Raw genomic sequence first — 7,613 nt, 5'->3', positions numbered from 1 at the left:
ATGGTAGCCGATCCTACGGGTACCAGTGGAGTAGGAGGTGCAAGCGGTGCACTACGAGCTCTTATTACAGCTTGGATCCGATCATCGATCTCAGCCATGAACTGATTTTATCTTTCCTCAACTCCCCGCATCATATTATTCATGATGGAGGCCACATCATGACTAGTAAGTACTGATGGAGCTAAGGGTCCATTGCTGGGTCTACCTCGATTCCGCGTAGGGGAAGCAGGAGGTGATGGGCGTGACTGGAATCAAGATCGAGTATTCCGACGTGACATAACTCCTATGGAGGAATCTGATTAGTTCACATGCATATGCAAGGTTCCATGTAATTGGAACACATGAATACATAGTGGGTCCCACACTTATACAGAAGGCAAAATTAGGGTTAGAGCATGCATAAGTGGGGCCCACAAGTATTAGGATCCAATCGTATGGACATTAGGGAGGAAAACCCTTAATTAACGAAGCAAATAAAATAATATAAAATAAAATAAGATAAAAACTTGCTTCCTAAAATTGTTCACCAGAAACAGGGTTTTTTTCACCGAAAATATGAATTTGTTCACTGAAAATATCAGTCTTATTTCCAGTGACCAAAATAAAGAGCAACTTGGGACTTTTTCTCTCACCGAAAATAGACACTGGAAGCAGGTCCAGTGTTTCCAGTGGGTTGTTTTTGGTAGACCTAAAATTGCTATAAATAGGCTCAGGATTGGGGTTTAGTTCATAAAACCCTAATCTAACTCGTGGGGAAGGAGAGGAAATGACCAAGGAGGGTTTTCCAACTCATTCCACACCTTTTCCTTACGATTTTACGATCGATCGACACCACCTACATATACAAGGTATGTTTTCTTCCTTCTTTGACCTAGTTTTGAGATTTTCTTCTTTGTGAGCTTTGTTTCAGTCTCTTAAACTAGGTTTTACTCTTTGAATCATTAGGAATCCTATTACAAGTATGTATGGATGCCGTGTTTGTACTCGATGCCTCGTTGCACAAGAGCAACAAGACATTCCCAAAGAGGCACAGTATAACCCTCTTCTATTTCGCTCTGTGGCCGAGCAAGATCATTGGGAAAGCTTCAAGTACCTCAATGTGGACCCAGGGAAATACGTGAGGACGAGAGATTTTTGGCAGTTCCGTCTCTATCAATTCTTCGAGGAGATTGGGTGGTACTGTATTTTAAAACCTAACAAGAAGTACTACCCAAGACTGGTGAGGCTGTTCTACTCCAACCTCCAGTGCAGGAACCTGTTCTACTCCAACCTCCAGTGCATGAACCGAGGCACCGAAGTGATGCGGATCACCTCCTATATGAAGGGGGTCGAGATTTCTTTTGACATGAGGCAACTGGACAACCTCCGGATGATTGACAACACAGGGTGTCACACCCCGTTCACCCTGAACCGGAGCGGTGACCGAGTTAACACCGGTTAACCCAAACCTGCCAGGATCATCAGATACTGTATTCCACCACAGCATACACACACTAACATCAATTCATCATATCAGCGGAAGACTAAGTTTTTACCTGTACATAATTCTCATATACCTGATACCCAAATGATGATATCATAATTATATACATTTGGACCCGAAGGCATGATATATACACAAAAAGAATAAAGTCCATGTATCAAGTATATACAGGAAAGTATCAAAGTACACAGCCCGGCATCGGTATCAAGGCTGGAGCTCAGCTCGGCCTCAGAACCGCTGCCCCGCAACACAGCTCTCACACGCGCAGTCTACGCCGTGCTCAAACTCCTCAGGGGTCCACCAGTCCTCCTCTGGAAACTCGACTGTGGGACCCACCCCATGCTCCTCAGATGCATGACCTGCACAAGCATCTAAAAAAGGGGTGTACACGTGGAATGAGCTCACTAGCTCAGTAAGTAGAGAGGTGGACCACACACAACAGTCCACACATCACAACACATCGTATGCACTATATGCCATGCAAGTCATTTTAAATCACACACACCTAATCAACATTACTAAGTCTTTGGTTTTAGTGCTACTACAACCACAGTGCGCGTATACTCCGGGTACGAGCCGCGAACTCCCTCCCGCGATACGCCCGTAGGGCTGTTGGAGAAGGCCCACCGTGAGTACTCGGAAAAATAAAGACAATGCCGTCCACCGGCTCTCAACAGAAATGTAAATAAATTAAATGACAGTGCTGACTCCAGCAATTTAAAAGCAGTACGATTGGCCCTCTTGAAATACCACCGGGGTTGCCGACTGTCCTACATGACTCGCCGGGCGTAATGCCTAACCGCCACAGTGTCCGACAACCGCGACCCCTGCTTCCCCCCAAATGGCAACCCAACACCTTAACCCCTGTTGGGAAGGGTCGTAGCACGGGATGGTGAGAATCCTAATACCGCATGCTCCTATATGCAGTACGACTGCATAGTGCCACCGTGTCCCATACCACGGGCCACCAATGCATTCGTTTCCAAGCCGACCACGGCATCTAATCTATCAATGCTTGATGCAACATGATGTCCACATTCAACATATAACATCTCATTTAATTTGCAATTGAAAGTAAACATAGCATATATGCACATCAATGAGTGGAATGACTAATCTATATAGTATATTCATGATGACATGACTAAATTAGATATAGTTATATGAATGCCAAACAAATGCCTTGGAATAGGCCAAACGTCCTCTCTCTCCACTTACTTGTAGCGTATAAGGAGTCCCGCTCGGTACGGGTGAGATCCGGAGCGAATCGGGAAGGCTATGGTGAACCTAACAAAATTGAGCGGGGTTAGTACTTCACCATTTTAGAATCAAAATTAATGAAATCCGACGTCAAAATCGTGTTTAGAACGTCGAAAGAAGGTCCCACGTCCGATTTGGGCTCGATCGGACCTAAAAATCACATTCTGGCCACTCGGGTGGGTCACTCAGGTGGGTTGTCTACCCACCGGTCCTACCCGCCGGTTTGGGACCGGCGGGTATGGACCCGCCGGTAGGACCCACCGGTCCTACCCGCCGGTTTGGCCAGAACCCCTCTGGTCCTCTCAGGTGGGTGACTCAGGCGGGTAGGGACCCGCCGGTTGCACCCGCCGGTTGCACCCGCCGGTTTTGGCGGAAAAACCCCAGTTTCTTCTCAACTTCCTCCATTCCTTGGGGACCCAAATAGGGCTTTTCTCAACCCATTCTTCACACCTTTAGAGTCCTATAGGATGGTTCTAGCTTAGATTTAAGTTAGATTCAAATGAGGGGAACCATCTTACCTTCTTTGTCCAAGAATGACTTCAAACCCTCCAAATCACTTCCAACTCACAATGCTCCTTCTACCTTGTCAATATCTCTTCAAATCCTTCAAGATCAACACATAAATCATCTATTAAACCTTAGATTCATCATTTCAAAGGGTGTCTACAAGATCTTAAGAACTCATACTCGAATCAAGGGTTTAAAGCGTGGGTTTGGTGAATGTTCATAAAACCCAACTTTTCTTACCTCCAACTGTAGATCTCGAGTTGAAGATTTCTCTCCCGGCACCGGAATGGCAAGATCGAGCTTCGGCGCCACTGAAATCCTCCCTTTCTTCCTCTTCCTTTCTTCTTCCCTTTCTTTTTCTCTCTCCTCTTTACTTTTCTCACCAAACGTACGGGGGTAATAAATGGAAAGAAAAGAAATCATAAAGCTTTATATACTATTCCTATTTAAGTGAATAGTGATGGATGGGTCACTCAGGTGGGTAGGGTACCCACCTGTCATACCCACCGGAGAGTCAAAACTTGGGATTTTGACCCGGCTCGGACCTCGGCTCAAACCCCACCCCAGGCATACATTGTAGCCTACGTATATATCTTAAAATACAGATATAATACCTGTTTTATCCGTACATAGCCTTATGGTAGGTGCACGTACACGGTTTGGGTACTCCCGTCTCTTCTGGCACTGGCTCGGACTTGTCGGGCCAGCCGGTGTTTAAGGTCACCCGTGCCATCATAGCCCATAAGGAACCCGCTCTAACATCCTCTGGCTCGGTTCCTGCATGGTTAAATCGGTTCAACCGCGAAATCAGACCGGGTTTAAGAAGCGGGATATTACATTACCCCCCCCTTCTGAAAAATTTCGTCCTCGAAATTGCATACCTGGTTGATCGAAAAGATGAGGGTACTTGGCTCGCATTTCTTCTTCTACCTCCCAAGATGCTTCTTCAAGTGAATGACCAGCCCATCGCACCTTTACATAGGAAATGGAGCGGTTGCGCAGGGTTTTCACCTTCCGGTCCAAAATTTCAGCTGGCTGCTCTGTGTAGGTCATATCAGCCTCTAGGTACCCTGGTTCCACGGGTAGTACATGAGATGGATCATGCACATACTTCTTCAGCATGGATATATGGAATACATTGTGAACATTTCCAAGTGAAGGTGGCAGGGCAAGCATGTAGGCTACTGAGCCAACCCGGGACAAGATCTCAAATGGTCCCATATATCTTGGGCTCAACTTCCCCTTTCTGTGAAACCTTTGCAAACCTTTAGTAGGAGAGATCTTGAGAAATACCTTTTCCCCTGGCTGAAATTCAATCTCCTTCCTGCGGGTGTCCGCATAGCTCTTTTGACGGGACTGAGCTGCTTTAATCCGTTCTCTAATAACGTCGACCTTGTCACAAGTCATTTGGATCATCTCAGGTCCTAACATTCGACGTTCACCTACCTCACCCCAATACAAAGGAGTTCTGCATTTTCTGCCATATAACGCCTCATATGGAGCCATCCCAATTGTAGCTTGGTAACTATTATTATATGCAAACTCCATAAGAGGTATATATTCTTCCCAGCTGCCACTCATCTCCATTGCACATGCCCTGAGCATGTCTTCTAATATCTGTATGGTTCGCTCCGACTGACCATCCGTCTGTGGGTGAAAAGCTGTACTCAAATTCAGTTGCGATCCCAAGGCACGCTGTAAGCTTTTCCAAAATCTGGAAGTGAACCTTGGGTCCCTATCTGAAACAATGCTCACTGGCACTCCATGTAAGCGCACTATGTTGTCCATGTAAAGTTGTGCTAGTTTGGCCATGGAGAACTTGGTCTTGATAGGAATGAAATGAGCAGTCTTGGTAAGCCGATCCACAATCACCCATATCGCATCCATTCCCTTAGGTGTACCTGGTAGTCCGGTGACGAAGTCCATTGTAATCCTTTCCCACTTCCATTCTGGTACTGGGAGTGGCTGAAGGGTACCATAAGGTCGATGCCTCTCAGCTTTCACCTTCTGACAGGTAAGACAAGTCGCCACATACAAAGCTATGGTGACTTTCATGCTTGGCCACCAGTAACTCTGTTTGAGGTCTTTGTACATTTTGGTACTTCCTGGATGAAGTGAGTACTCGGAGCTATGTGCTTCTCTCACGATTTTATCCTGTATATCCAAATCATCGGGTACACACAATCTGTCTCGAAACATCAATGCCCCATCACTGGCTAAAGTAAAATCTGGGTCGTTCATTGTTTGGTCTTGAACCTTAACTCTGATCCGCTGCAATTCAGGATCCAAAGGTTGCTTCATTATCACCTCTTGCCTAATTGCCGGATGCACCTGTAGAGCCGATAAGGATACCGTCAACCATTTAAGGTTTTCTGGTTGAGGTTCAAGCTCTAGGGTTGCCCCTTCATACAAGAGGGTTTCATCCATTAGCATCGCCTCTTGCACAAGTGGTGAGCTTACTGCTAAGCATGAAAGCGACACAGTCTGTGTCTTCCGACTCAATGCATCTGCCACTACATTAGCCTTGCCGGGATGATACTGAATATCGCAGTCATAATCCTTCATGAGTTCAAGCCATCTTCTCTGTCTCATATTCAAATCCTTCTGGGTGAAGAAGTATTTCAGGCTCTTGTGGTCACTGTATATCTCACACTTCTCCCCATACAAATAGTGTCGCCAGATCTTAAGGGCAAAAATGACTGCCGCTAGTTCCAAGTCATGAGTGGGGTAATTCTTCTCATATTCCTTTAGTTGTCGGGATGCATATGCTATTACCTTCCCGCGTTGCATGAGAACACAACCCAACCCAACTTTGGAAGCATCGGTATAGACCGTCATTCCACCTGTGCCTTCAGGGATAGTCAGCACAGGGGCAGTCACTAACTTTTCTTTCAATTCCTGGAAGCTCTTCTCACATTCTTCTGCCCAGTCGAATTTCACACCCTTTTTAGTCAACTTGGTCATTGGTGCTGAGATCCGAGCAAAATTCTCGATGAAACGCCGGTAGTATCCAGCCAAACCCAGGAAGCTTCTAATTTCAGTAACATTCTTGGGACTTTCCCATTCCACTACTGCTTTTACCTTAGCAGGATCTACTTCGATTCCAGCTTTAGACACTACGTGCCCCAGGAATCCAACTTGTTCAAGCCAGAATTCACACTTGCTGTACTTGGCAAACAACTGTTGATCTCTCAATCTCTGTAACACCATTTTCAAGTGTTGAGTGTGCTCCTCCTCGGTCTTGGAGTAGATCAAGATATCGTCAATAAAAACAATTACCCATTTGTCGAGCACATCCTGGAATACTCGATTCATTAGATCCATAAATGCTGCCGGCGCATTGGTTAACCCGAAGGACAACACTAGGAACTCATAATGGCCGTATCGAGTCCTAAATGCTGTTTTGGGTATATCACTACTCTTTATCTTGAGCTGATAATAGCCGGACCGAAGGTCTATCTTTGAAAATACTCTGGCTCCCTGCAACTGATCAAATAAATCATCGATGCGTGGCAATGGATACCGGTTCTTAATGGTCAGCTTATTCAACTCCCGGTAATCTATGCACATACGCAGACTACCATCCTTCTTCTTGACAAACAACACCGGGGCACCCCAAGGTGAAACACTTGGGCGAATAAACCCCTTTTCCAATAGTTCCTGTAACTGCATCTGCAACTCCTTCAATTCAGCTGGTGCCATCCTATATGGAGCCTTTGATACTGGAGCTGCTCCAGGAATCAAGTCTATGGCAAACTCCAACTCTCTGTCAGGTGGTAAATGCATCAGATCATCTGGGAAAACATCGGGAAACTCTTTAACCACCTTTACTTCTTCTAGAGGTGTAACTCTTGCATCAACATCAAGTACCGAGGCTATGTAACCCTGACATCCACTTTCTAGTAACTTTACCGCTTGGAGAGCGGAGACCAGAACCTTCCTCACCCTTTTCATGGTATCTGCTCGGTACACCCACTCTTTCCCTTCGTCATCTGTTACCTTAATCAACCTTTCCGCACAGATCACATTAGCTCGATGAGCCGACAACCAATCCATACCCAATATAGCATCAAAATTCTGCATATTGAATTTAATAAGTTGTGCATCAAAGTTCTTCCCACTAATCTCCACTGGGCACGGTCCATACACTTCCTTCAACTGTGCAATTTTACCAGTAGGCATACTAACAATCATCCCCTGGTCTAGGATCCTGGGTGACATCCCAAGCTTCCCTACAAATCTCTTAGATGCGAATGAATGAGTAGCTCCTGAATCGAATAAAACATAGGCTGGTATGCCCGATATGGGTAGGATACCTAATATAACAATGTATATAATTTCAGCAGGTCATCAACATTAATCA

The sequence above is a fragment of the Macadamia integrifolia genome, chromosome 10 (genome assembly GCF_013358625.1).
Source record: "Macadamia integrifolia cultivar HAES 741 chromosome 10, SCU_Mint_v3, whole genome shotgun sequence".
NCBI classification, from domain to species: Eukaryota; Viridiplantae; Streptophyta; class Magnoliopsida; order Proteales; family Proteaceae; genus Macadamia; species Macadamia integrifolia.
Note: the sequence above shows the minus strand (reverse complement) of the source record.